At 33.3% G+C, this 12,673-nt stretch overlaps 1 protein-coding gene across 1 annotated transcript in view; it reads left to right on the top strand.

Annotated features, from left to right (window-relative positions):
- Positions 1 to 12,673, top strand: part of EIF2B3 (eukaryotic translation initiation factor 2B subunit gamma) — a 74,296-nt gene that overhangs the window by 27,159 nt on the left and 34,464 nt on the right. The window lies entirely within an intron of this gene.

Raw genomic sequence — 12,673 nt, 5'->3', positions numbered from 1 at the left:
TGTCTGTGCGTTGTGAATTCATCCATACAGATTGCATGGCTGAATCTGCATCGCATTCGGACCAAAGTCGCACAGGATCCTTTTTTTTTTAATCGGATTGCATGGGCGTTCACACATATGCGATCCGATTCATGTCCAAATTTACATTTCGCACTGCGATATGCGAACTGATCTGGGGGTGTCATTAACTTTGTATTGACACCCCCCCCCCCCAGCCAGAGTGAACTGCCTGCGAGTCGGGTGCGATGTGTGAACCCGCAGTGGATTCGCAGGATTCCTGCATCGCATATATGTGAACCGGGACTTAGAATGAAATAAAACAAGAATAATAAATCTATACACACACACTGGAATGACCCCCTCTGGACGCACACGTCGCCGCATACAAAGGTCCTGCATGGTTGACTTGCGATTCCCCCTTATGATGGACAGAGGTCACAGGTCAATTACTTCAAAGGTCACAGGTCGACTTGCAGGTGTGGCTTCCTCCTCCCATTCCGGCCTCATCTCACATTACAGATGGCAGCAAACACCCCAGATATACAATAAATCCAGTAAGCGGTGTGAAGGACATGACGGGCTCTGATTGGCTGGAGCGTTCCCTCCATTTCTAGAGTGTCCTGGGTAGTGCAATCATCTGCAGTGCAGGGGGGGGGGGGGGACCTGAGAACAATGCAGACCAAAAGATTTAAACAAAAAAAAAATATATATATAAATATTCCAATTTTATGTAAAATGTATATTAACCAGTTCTAGACCAAAATATTTTACCCCCCCTAATGACCAGGCCCTATTTTGCGATTCGGCACTGCGTTACCTTTATGCTGAGCTTGGAAAATTGCGCGGTCGTGCGACGCTGTACCCAAATAAAATTGATGTTCTTTTTTTCCCACAAACAGAGCTTTTTATTGGTGGTATTTGATCACTTCTGCGATTTTTTTTTTTTTTTTTTTTAATGTATTATAATTCTTATTTTTTATGTTTAAAAATAAAAATAAATTGGACTGCATATGATCCTATGTATTATTATTTATAATGTATAATTATTATTATTCATAATTAATGATAAAATAAATAATTATTTATACATAGTAATTATTATTATACAGGATTTATACAGCGCCAATAGTTTGCACAGCGCTTTACAGTGTGGGGGAACACAATACAATTCAATACAGAAGGGAGGGTCAAGTGAAACAAAAGGTAGTAACCGAGGGGGATAGTAATAGTTATCAATGTATAATTATTATTATAATTAATGATAAAAATAAATTAATAGTTTTATTAATTATTTATTAATAATTATACATAGTAATAGTTGTAGTATTATTATTTATACATAGTAATAGTTGTAGTATTATTATTTATACATAGTAATAGTTGTATTATTAGTAATATTAGTATTATTATTTATACATAGTAATAGTTGTAGTAGTAGTAGTGTAGTAGTAGTGGTAGTAGGTAATATTTATGAAAAATAATAATATGCATAAATATTAATACAAACAATTTATTGTTATCATGTGTTACCATACATAAATAATACATCAATTATTATTGTATCATAATAATAATAATTATTAATATTTTAAGACAGAATGTATACATAATTTATATTATTATGTATTGTAATTCTTTTTTATGTATAATAATAATTTAAATTGCATATGATCCTATGTATTATTAATCATTTTGTATAATATTATTAAATTTTGATAAATATTATTAATTATACATATTGTTTTTAGTAGCATTTATTAATATTAATAATAAGAATAATTATTATTATACATAAATAATAATCAAAATAATTGTGGAAAGTGAAATAATTTTTACAACATATCAATCAGCATCACATTTCAAATACAGCCGATTGAGCGGGTTCTGAATGTGTTATTAGGGTAGCTGACCATAAATTCATAACTTTTTTTAATTTTTTTTTATTCAGTACTACTTGTTACATTAACCACTTGCCGAGCAGCCACCGTACATATACTGCGGCAGGTCGGCTCGTTCCCGCGAAACGATGTAACTGTACATCTTAATGACCAGGCCTTTTTTTGCGATTCGGCACTGCGTTACTTTAACAGACAATTGCGCGGTCGTGTGACGCTGTACCCAAATAAAATTGATGTCCTTTTTTTTCCACAAATAGAGCTTTCTTTTAGTGGTATTTGATCACCTCTACGATTTTTTATTTTTTTTATGTATTATAATTATTATTTTTTATGTTTACAAATAAAAATAATTGGACTGCATAGGATTCTATGTATTATTATTATCAATGTATAATTATTATTATTCACAATAATGATAAAAATAAATTAATAGTAATTATTTATACATAGTAATAGTTGTAGAAGTAGTAGTTAATATTTAGAAATATTAATATTATACATAAACAATAAAAATATTTTTATTGTTTTCATGTGTTACAATAATAATGTATGTATTATTTATGTATGATGATAATAATTATTAATATTATCATTATAAGACAATATTTATACATAATAATATATATTATTATGTTTTGTAATTTTTTTTATGTATTATAATTATTTTTTATGTATAAAAATAATTGGACTGCATATGATCCTATGTATTATTAATAATGTATAATTATTATTATTCATAATTAATGATAAAAATAAATTAATACTAATTATTTATATATAGTAATAGTTGTTGTAGTAGTAGGTATTATAAAATAGTTTTAATGTTATCATGTGTTACAATAATAATGCAGCCTAACTTTTTTCATTAATGTATTATGATAATAATTATTAATATTATCATTATAAGACAATATTTATACATAATAATATATATTATTATGTTTTGTAATTTTTATTTTTATGTTTAAAAATAAAAAAAAATTGGACTGCATATGATCCTATGTATTATTATTAATAATGTATAATTATTATTATTCATAATGATAAAAATAAATTAATAGTAATTATTTATACATAGTAATAGTTGTAGTAGTAGGTAATATTTATAAATATTAATAATATACATAAACAATAAAAATATTTTTATTGTTTTCATGTGTTACAATAATAATGTATGTATTATTTATGTATGATGATGATAATTATTAATATTATCATTATAAGACAATATACATAATATATATTATTATGTTTTGTCATTTCTTTTTATTTTTTATAATTTTTATTTTTTATGTTTAAAAATAAAAATAAATTGGGCTGCATATGATCCTATGTATTATTATTAATAATGTATAATTATTATTATTCATAATTAATGATAAAAATAAATTAATAGTAATTATTTATACATAGTAATAGTTGTTGTAGTAGTAGGTAATATTTATAAATATTAATAATATACATAAACAATAAGCGCCAGTTCACACTACCGCGACGCTACTTCGGGTGGCGACCTCCGAGGTCGCGGTGTGAGCAGCGCGCCGTGACCTCGGAGCGGCCGCCACGGACTTCATAACATTGAAGTCTATGGCGGTCGCCTCCGGGTCGCCCCAAAGAAGCTCCGGACCCTTTTTCTAGGTCGGAGCGACTTGTCGCTCCTATTAGAACGGGTCCGTAGCTTCCCTATGGGAGGCGACCTGTGAGGCAACCAGGTCGCCTCACAGGTCGCCCTAGTGTGAACCGGCACTAAAAATATTTTTAATGTTATCATGTGTTACAATAATAATGTATGTATTATTTATGTATGATGATAACAATTATTAATATTATCATTATAAGACAATATTTATACATAATAATATATATTATTATGTTTTGTAATTTTTTTTATGTATTATAATTATTATTTTTTATGTATAAAAATAATTGGACTGCATATGATCCTATGTATTATTATTAATAATGTATAATTATTATTATTCATAATTAATGATAAAAATAAATTAATAGTAATTATTTATACATAGTAATAGTTGTTGTAGTAGTAGGTAATATTTATAAATATTAATAATATACATAAACAATAAAAATATTTTTAATGTTTTCATGTGTTACAATAATAATGTATGTATTATTTATGTATGATGATAATAATTATTAATATCATTATAAGACAATATTTATACATAATTATAATATATATTATTATGTTTTGTAAAAAAAAAATTATGTTTTATAATTATTATTTTTTATATTTAAAAATAAAAATAATTGGACTGCATATGATTCTATGTATTATTATTATCAATGTATAATTATTATTATTCACAATAATGATAAAAATAAATTAATAGTAATTATTTATACATAGTAATAGTTGTAGAAGTAGTAGTTAATATTTATAAATATTAATATTATATATAAACAATAAAAATATTTTTATTGTTTTCATGTGTTACAATAATAATGTATGTATTATTTATGTATGATGATAATAATTTTTAATATTATCATTATAAGACAATATACATAATATATATTATTATGTTTTGTCATTTCTTTTTATTTTTTATAATTTTTATTTTTTATGTTTAAAAATAAAAATAAATTGGGCTGCATATGATCCTATGTATTATTATTAATAATGTATTATTATTATTATTCATAATTAATGATAAAAATAAATTAATAGTAATTATTTATACATAGTAATATTTATAAATATTAATAATATACATAAACAATAAGCGCCGGTTCACACTACCGCGACGCTACTTCGGGTGGCGACCTCCGAGGTCGCGGTGCGAGCAGCGCGCCGTGACCTCGGAGCGGCCGCCACGGACTTCATAACATTGAAGTCTATGGCGGTCGCCTCCTGGTCGCCCCAAAGAAGCTCCGGACCCTTTTTCTAGGTCGGAGCGACTTGTGTCGCTCCTATTAGAACGGGTCCGTAGCTTCCCTATGGGAGGCGACCTGTGAGGCGACCAGGTCGCCTCACAGGTCGCCCTAGTGTGAACCGGCACTAAAAATATTTTTAATGTTATCATGTGTTACAATAATAATGTATGTATTATTTATGTATGATGATAACAATTATTAATATTATCATTATAAGACAATATTTATACATAATAATATATATTATTATGTTTTGTTTTGTATTATGTTTTGTAATTTTTTTTTATGTATTATTATTTTTTATGTATAAAAATAATTGGATTGCATATGATCCTATGTATTAATATTAATAATGTATAATTATTATTATTCATAATTAATGATAAAAATAAATTAATAGTAATTATACATAGTAATAGTTGTAGTAGTAGGTAATATTTATAAATATTAATAATATACATAAACAATAAAAATATTTTTAATGTTTTCATGTGTTACAATAATTATGTATTATTTATGTATGATGATAATAATTATTAATATCATTATAAGACAATATTTATACATAATATATATTATGTTTTGTAATTTTTTTAAAATTTTTTATAATTATTATTTTTTATGTTTTAAAATAAAAAAAATTGGGCTGCATATGATCCTATGTATTATTATTAATAATTTATAACTATTATTATTCATAATTAATGATAAAAATAAATTAATAGTAATTATTTATACATAGTAATAGTTGTAGTAGTAGGTAATATTTATAAATAATAATATTATACATAAACAATAAAAATATTTTTAATGTTATCATGTGTTACAATAATAATGTATGTATAATTTATGTATGATGATAATAATTATTAATATCATTATAAGACAATATTTATACATAATATATATTATTATGTTTTGTAATTTTTTTTTAATTTTTTATAATTATTATTTTTTATGTTTTAAAATAAAAGAAAATTGGGCTGCATATGATCCTATGTATTATTATTATTATTAATGTATAATTATTCATAATTAATGATAAAAATAAATTAATAGTAATTATTAATACATAGTTGTAGTAGTAGTAGTAGGTAATATTTATAAATATTAATAATATACATAAACAATAAAAATATTTTTATTGTTGTGTGTTACAATAATAATGTATTTATTATTTATTTATGATGATAATAATTAATAATAATATCATTATAAGACCATATTTATACATAATAATATATATTATTATGTTTTGTAATTATTTTTTGCTCTCACATGCTTTTGACATATATTGCAAATACCAATTTAGGTGACTTCTAAACGGCTGTTTTTTCCATATGGGACTAAATGCTGGAGATTTTGGAGTTTTTGCATATTTCCATGAACTGCGATGCCCACCTGGGGCCTTCCTCTCCCCCTCCGTTTCCTTGTGTGTGTGTGGGGGGGGGGACTGGTGGGCGTCTCGATGTGTATCAATGCCACGCCTCTTGCCTCGTGCGCGTGGCATCACTAGTGGTGCCTGGGGCTGGCACGCTGTTTGCCATCTGTGTGTGTTATGTATAATAATAATTTAGATTGCATATGATCCTATGTATTATTATTATTATTTTTGTATAATTATTATTATTAAATATTGATAAATATTAATTATGAATATTATTATTGTTTTTAGTAGCATTTATTAATATTATTAATAATAAGAGGAAGAATAATTTTTATTATACATAAATAATAATCAAAATGACTTTTAATAAGTGAAATAATTTTTACAACATATCAATCAGCGTCACATTTTAAATACAGCCGATTGAGCGGGTTCTGAATGTGTTATTTGGGTAGCGGATCATAAATTCATAACTTTTTTTTATTTATTTTTTTATTCAGTGCTACTTGTCACATTAACCACTTGCTGACCAGCCACCGTACTTATACTGCGGCAGGTAGGCTCGTTCCCGCGAAACGATGTACCTGTACGTTCTAATGACCAGGCTATATTTTGCAATCCGGCACTGCATTATTTTAACTGACAATTGCGCAGTCGTGCAACGCTGTACCCAAATAAAATGAATGTCCTTTTTTTCCCACAAATAGAGCTTTTTTTTCTTTTGGTGGTATTTGATCACCTCTGTGATTTTTATTTTTTGCGCTATAAACAAAAAAAGACAGACAAAAAAAAAAAATATTTTTTACTTTCTGCTATATATCATTCCCATTTAAAAAAAAAAAAAAAAAAAATTAAAAATAACTTTTTTTTTTTGTCATTTTAGGCCAATTTGTTTTCTGCTACATATTTTTCGTACAAAAAATCCCAATGAGCGTATTTTGATTGGTTTGCGCAAAAGTTATCGTGGCTACAAACTAAGGGAAAGATTTATGTCATTTTTATTTATTTAGGCTGCATTCACACTTGAGCGTAGCGTTTTCGCGCGTTTTTTACTGCGATTTTCAGGTGTTTTTGGAGGCAGGCATTGACATCTATCAAAAATGCTGGTAATCAGCCCAAAAAGAAGCTTTTTTCAGCTACAGGCATTTTGCTTCAGGCGTTAAAACGCTCAGATGTGAACAGGGGCCATTTAAATGAATGGGGTTTTACTTGTTGGGCATTTTTAGAACTTTTTTTTTTTAGCGTTTTTGGAGCAGAAAAATGATCAAAAACGCCCAGGTGTGAATGGAGCCTTACTAGTAATGGCGGCGATCTGCGATTTTTAGGGGGACTGGGACATTGCGGCGGACAGATCGGACCCCTAACTGACATTTTTGACACTTTTGGGGGGACCAGTGACATTACTACAGTAATCAGTGCTAAAAATATGCACTGTTACTGTAATAATGACACTGGCAGGGAAGGAGGTTAACACCAGGGGCGATCAAAGGGTTAAATGTGTCCCTAGGGCAGTGATGGGGAACCTTGGCACCCCCAGATGGTTTGGAACTACATTTCCCATGATGCTCATGCACTCTGCAGTGTAAGTTGAGCACCATGGGAAATGTAGTTCCAAAACATCTGGGGTGCCAAGGTTCGCCATCACTGCTCTAGGGGGTGTTTTCTGACTGTGAGGGGAATGGGCTTATGGAATCAACACAGAGACCTGTGATCCTAAATAGGAGGATCCCTGTGTTGATTGCTGACAGAACAATGGTCTGCTGTGTTTAGAACGTCAGACCGCTGTTCTGTCTCCCCGGGGAGTGATCGCGGCCTCACAGATCAGCTTTCCCTCTCGCAAATTGCGAAGGAGCGATGTACAGGTACGGTAGTACGGCTGGCAAGAGGTTGATAATGAATCTAGTTACACTATGTGCAAAAATACATATATACAGTATATATTCTGTAGGGTGGACGTTCCAAAATAGTAATATACACTATATTACCAAAAGTATTGGGACGCCTGCCTTTACACGCACATGAACTTTAATGGCATCCCAGTCTTAGTCCGTAGGGTTCAATATTGAGTTGACCCACCCTTTGCAGCTATAACAGCTTCAACTCTTCTGGGAAGGCTGTCCACAAGGTTTAGGAGTGTCTATGGGAATGTTTCACCATTCTTCCAGAAGGGCATTTGTGAGGTCAGGCACTGATTTTGGACAAGAAGGCGTGGCTCACAGTCCCAAAGGTGTTCCATCAGGTTGAGGTCAGGACTCCATGCAGGCCAGTCAAGTTCCTCCACCCCAAACTCGCTCATCCATGTCTTTATGGACCTTGCTTTGTGCACTGGTGCGCAGTCATGTTGGAGCGTAAAGGGGCCATCCCCAAACAAGAACGCCTTTGGGATGAATTAGAGAGCAGACTGTGAGCCAGGACTACTCGTTCAACATCAGTGCCTGACCTCACAAATTAGCTTCTGGAAGAATAGTGAAACATTCCCATAGACACTCCTAAACCTTGTGGACAGCCTTCCCAGAAGAGTTGAAGCTGTTATAGCTGCAAAGGGTGGGCCAACTCAATATTGAACCCTACAGACTAAGACTGGGATGCCATTAAAGTTCATGTGTGTGTAAAGGCAGGCGTCCCAATACTTTTGACAATATAGTGGGTGTGAATTACCTATAAGGCCCCTTTCACACTCGTGATTTTGACGTGCGATTTTGACTGGGCTTGAAGCAATGCCTATGTCTTTGGACCTCAAAACGCATTAAAATCGGCCCAAAGTAGTGCAGGGACTACTTTTTATTATTATTATTATTATACAGGATTTATATAGCGCCAACAGTTTGCGCAGCGCTTAACAAAATGAGGGCAGACATTACAGTTACACTACAATTTGGAACAAAAGGAATCAGAGGGCCCTGCTCGTTAGAGCTTACTACTTTGAAGTTGTTCGACTTGAAGTCGTACAGATAGAGACAGTACTCATTGGAAATCATGGGGTACGACTTGTCATGTGACTTTGCAGTTTCAAATCGCAGGACAAGTCGCACAAGTGTGAAAGGGGCCAAATACATATATTTGCAGAGGCTGGAGAATCGTGTTTTTATGTTTTTTTCTTTTTTTCTATCTTGTTGGGAAATCCCGGGATGGTGTCGGAATTCTTCCACTCTGCCATCGGGTTGCACAAGGCTTTGGTGATCTCATGTATATTCTCTCATGTGTTTATAAATTCCGGGGAGATCACATTCCACAAAGCCCGATAACGCACCCCTTCCACTCTCCGGGATTAGTCAATGAATGTTAATTAGGTGTTAGGAAGACTAAAACTCAGATAAACGAAATTCAGCGGGAATTTGGAGGAAAGAGCAGAGAGCATCCAGTTTTTCCATAATCCCCTATGATCGGGAGGATGGAGCTGGTCTTGGCAGGAGGGGAATGTTGATGAACCAATATAGCTGCTGTCTCTGTATGACTTCCCATAATTCCCTATTATTGCAGACCTAAAGCCTAGAGATGGCTGTGGAGAAAGCCCGGGTCTGCCTGAGCCAACTTTTCTCAGTAAGGGGGGCTGCTAGGTAGACCATCCGAAGAAGAAGTAGGCCAAGGTGCTGGACTAAGAACTCCAACCAATACAGGTGGAAGTCCTTCGATCTCCAACCAATACAAACAGAAGTCCTCTGATCTCCAACGATACAAATCGAAGTTCTTATATTTCCAGTTGATAGAAATAGAAGTCCTAAGATCTCCTGTCAGTAGGCCAAGGTGCTGGACTAAGAACTCCAACCAATACAGGTGGAAGTCCTTATATCTCCAACCAATCCAAGCAGAAGTCCTCAGATCTCCAACCGATACAAATAGAAGTTCTTATATTTCCAGTTGATAGAAATAGAAGTCCTAAGATCTCCTGTCAGTACGCATAGTTGGAGTTCTTAGTCCAGCACTTTGGCCTACTTCTAATACAGGTGGAAGTCCTCAGATCTCCAACCAATACAAACAGAAGTCCTTAGATCTCCAACCAATACAAACAGAAATTCTTAGATCTTCAACAAATATAAATAGATGTCCTTAGCGCTCCAACAGATACAAACTGAAGTCCTTGAATCCCAAACCAATACAAATGGATGTCCTTCGCTCTCCAACAGATACAAACATAAGTTCTTGGATCCCCAACCAATGCAAATAGAAGTCCTTAGCTTTCCAACAGCTAGAAATAGAAGTTCTTAGATCTCCATCTGATACAAGTTGAAGTCCTTAGATCTCCAACAGATACCGATAGAAGTCCTTAGCTTTCCCCAGCGATATGAATTGAAGTCCTTAGCTCTCCAGTCGATACCAATAAAAGTTTTTTATCCAATACCAAAAGCACCTTGGATCTCCAATTGATACAAATAGAAGTAATTGGATCACCAACCAATGCAAATAGTTCTTAGATCTCCAGCTGATACAAATAGAAGTCCTTGGCTCAGCCTGATGGCATAGGTTTAGCAGCACTCTGCAAAATGGGAGCTCTTCTCAAAATTTAAGTCACCTGAATTGTGTAATTTAAACATAATTGAGGCTCTGATTAAGGGGGGTTGTTTTAGTCCCTGAAACGAGCCGGCTGCCATTTTGTTTTCTGTTAGGTTGTTTGTGGAATCAAATTCTCGGTCAGGGTGCTGCTAGGTAGACCATCCAAAGAAGAAGTAGGCCAAGGTGCTGGACTAAGAACTCCAACCAATACAGGTGGAAGTCCTTAGATCTCCAACCGATACAAACAGAAGTCCTTAGATCTCCAACCAATACAAATAGAAATTCTTAGATCTTCAACAAATATAAATAGATGTCCTTAGCGCTCCAACAGATACAAACTGAAGTCCTTGGATCTCCAACCAATACAAATAGATGTCCTTAGCTCTCCAACAGATACAAACGGAAGTCCTTGGATCTCCAACCAATACAAATAGATGTCCTTAGCTCTCCAGCAGATACAAACGGAAGTCCTTGGATCCCCAACCAATTCAAATAGAAGTTCTTAGCTTTCCAACAGATAGGAAACAGAAGTCCTTAGATCTTCATCTCGATCTCTATCTGATACAAATTGAAGTCCTTAGATCTCCAACAGATACCAATAGAAGTCCTTAGCTTTCCCCAGCGATATGAATAGAAGTCCTTAGATCTCCAGCCAATACCAATAAAAGTTCTTTATCCAATACCAAAAGCAGTCCTTGGATCTCCAATTGATACAAATAGAAGTCATTGGATCACCAACCAATGCAAATAGTTCTTAGATCTCCAGCTGATACAAATAGAAGTCCTTGGCTCAGTCTGATGGCATAGGTTTAGCTGCACTCTACAAAATGGGAGCTCTTCTCAAAATTTAGAGGTCATCTGAATTGTGTAATCTAAGCATAATTAAGGCTCTGGTTAAGGAGGATTGTTTTGGCCCCTGAAACGAGCCGGCTGCCATTTTGTTTTCTGTTAGGTTGTTTGTGGAATAAAATTCTCGGTCAGGGTGCTGCTAGGTAGACCATCTAAAGAAGAAGTAGGCCAAGGTGCTGGACTAAGAACTCCAACCAATACAGGTGGAAGTCCTTAGATCTCCAACCAATCCAAACAGAAGTCCTCAGATCTCCAACCGATACAAATAGAAGTTCTTAGATCTCCAGTTGATAGAAATAGAAGTCCTAAGATCTCCTGTCAGTACACATAGAAGTAGGCCAAAGTGTTGGACTAAGAACTCCAACTAATACAGGTGGAAGTCCTCAGATCTCCAACCAATATAAACAGAAGTCCTCAGATCTCCAACCAATACAAATAGAAATTCTTAGATCTTCAACAAATATAAATAGATGTCCTTAGAGCTCCAACAGATACAAACTGAAGTCCTTGGATCCCCAACCAATTCAAATAGATGTCCTTAGATCTCCAACAGATACAAACAGAATTCCTTAGATCTTCATCTGATACAAATTGAAGTCCTTAGATCTCCAACAGATACCGATAGAAGTCCTTAGCTTTCCCCAGCGATATGAATTGAAGTCCTTAGCTCTCCAGCCGATACCAATAAAAGTTCTTTATCCAATACCAAAAGCAGTCCTTGGATCTCCAATTGATACAAATAGAAGTCCTTGGCTCAGCGTGATGGTATAGGTTTAGCTGCACTCTACAAAATGGGAACTCTTACCAAAATTTGGAGGTCACTTGAATTGTGCAATCTAAGAATAATTGAGGCTCTGATTAAGGGGGATTGTTTTGGCCCCTGAAACGAGCCAACTGCCATTTTGTTTTCTTTTAGGTTGTTTGTGGAACCAAATTATTTCAGACTCTAAGAAATATTTTTGTTGGGCACTCTTTTTGGCCCCATTATAAATGGTAGGTCATCCGGAATTGATTGGGCTTCAGTGGGCAGTTGGCAGCAGGGGTCCAGTGGACTCCTTGCAACCATAAACCTTTACTGTAGTAGGTGCTTTGGTGAACTACTGATGGACGGCACCGTATTGGGTGCTTTGGTGAACTATTTTAATGGTTG

This window comes from Pelophylax lessonae, assembly GCF_965119305.1.
Source record: "Pelophylax lessonae genome assembly, chromosome: 8".
NCBI lineage: Eukaryota > Metazoa > Chordata > Amphibia > Anura > Ranidae > Pelophylax > Pelophylax lessonae.
The sequence above is the reverse complement of the archived record's forward strand: the minus strand, read 5'-3'. Positions and strand labels throughout refer to the sequence as shown.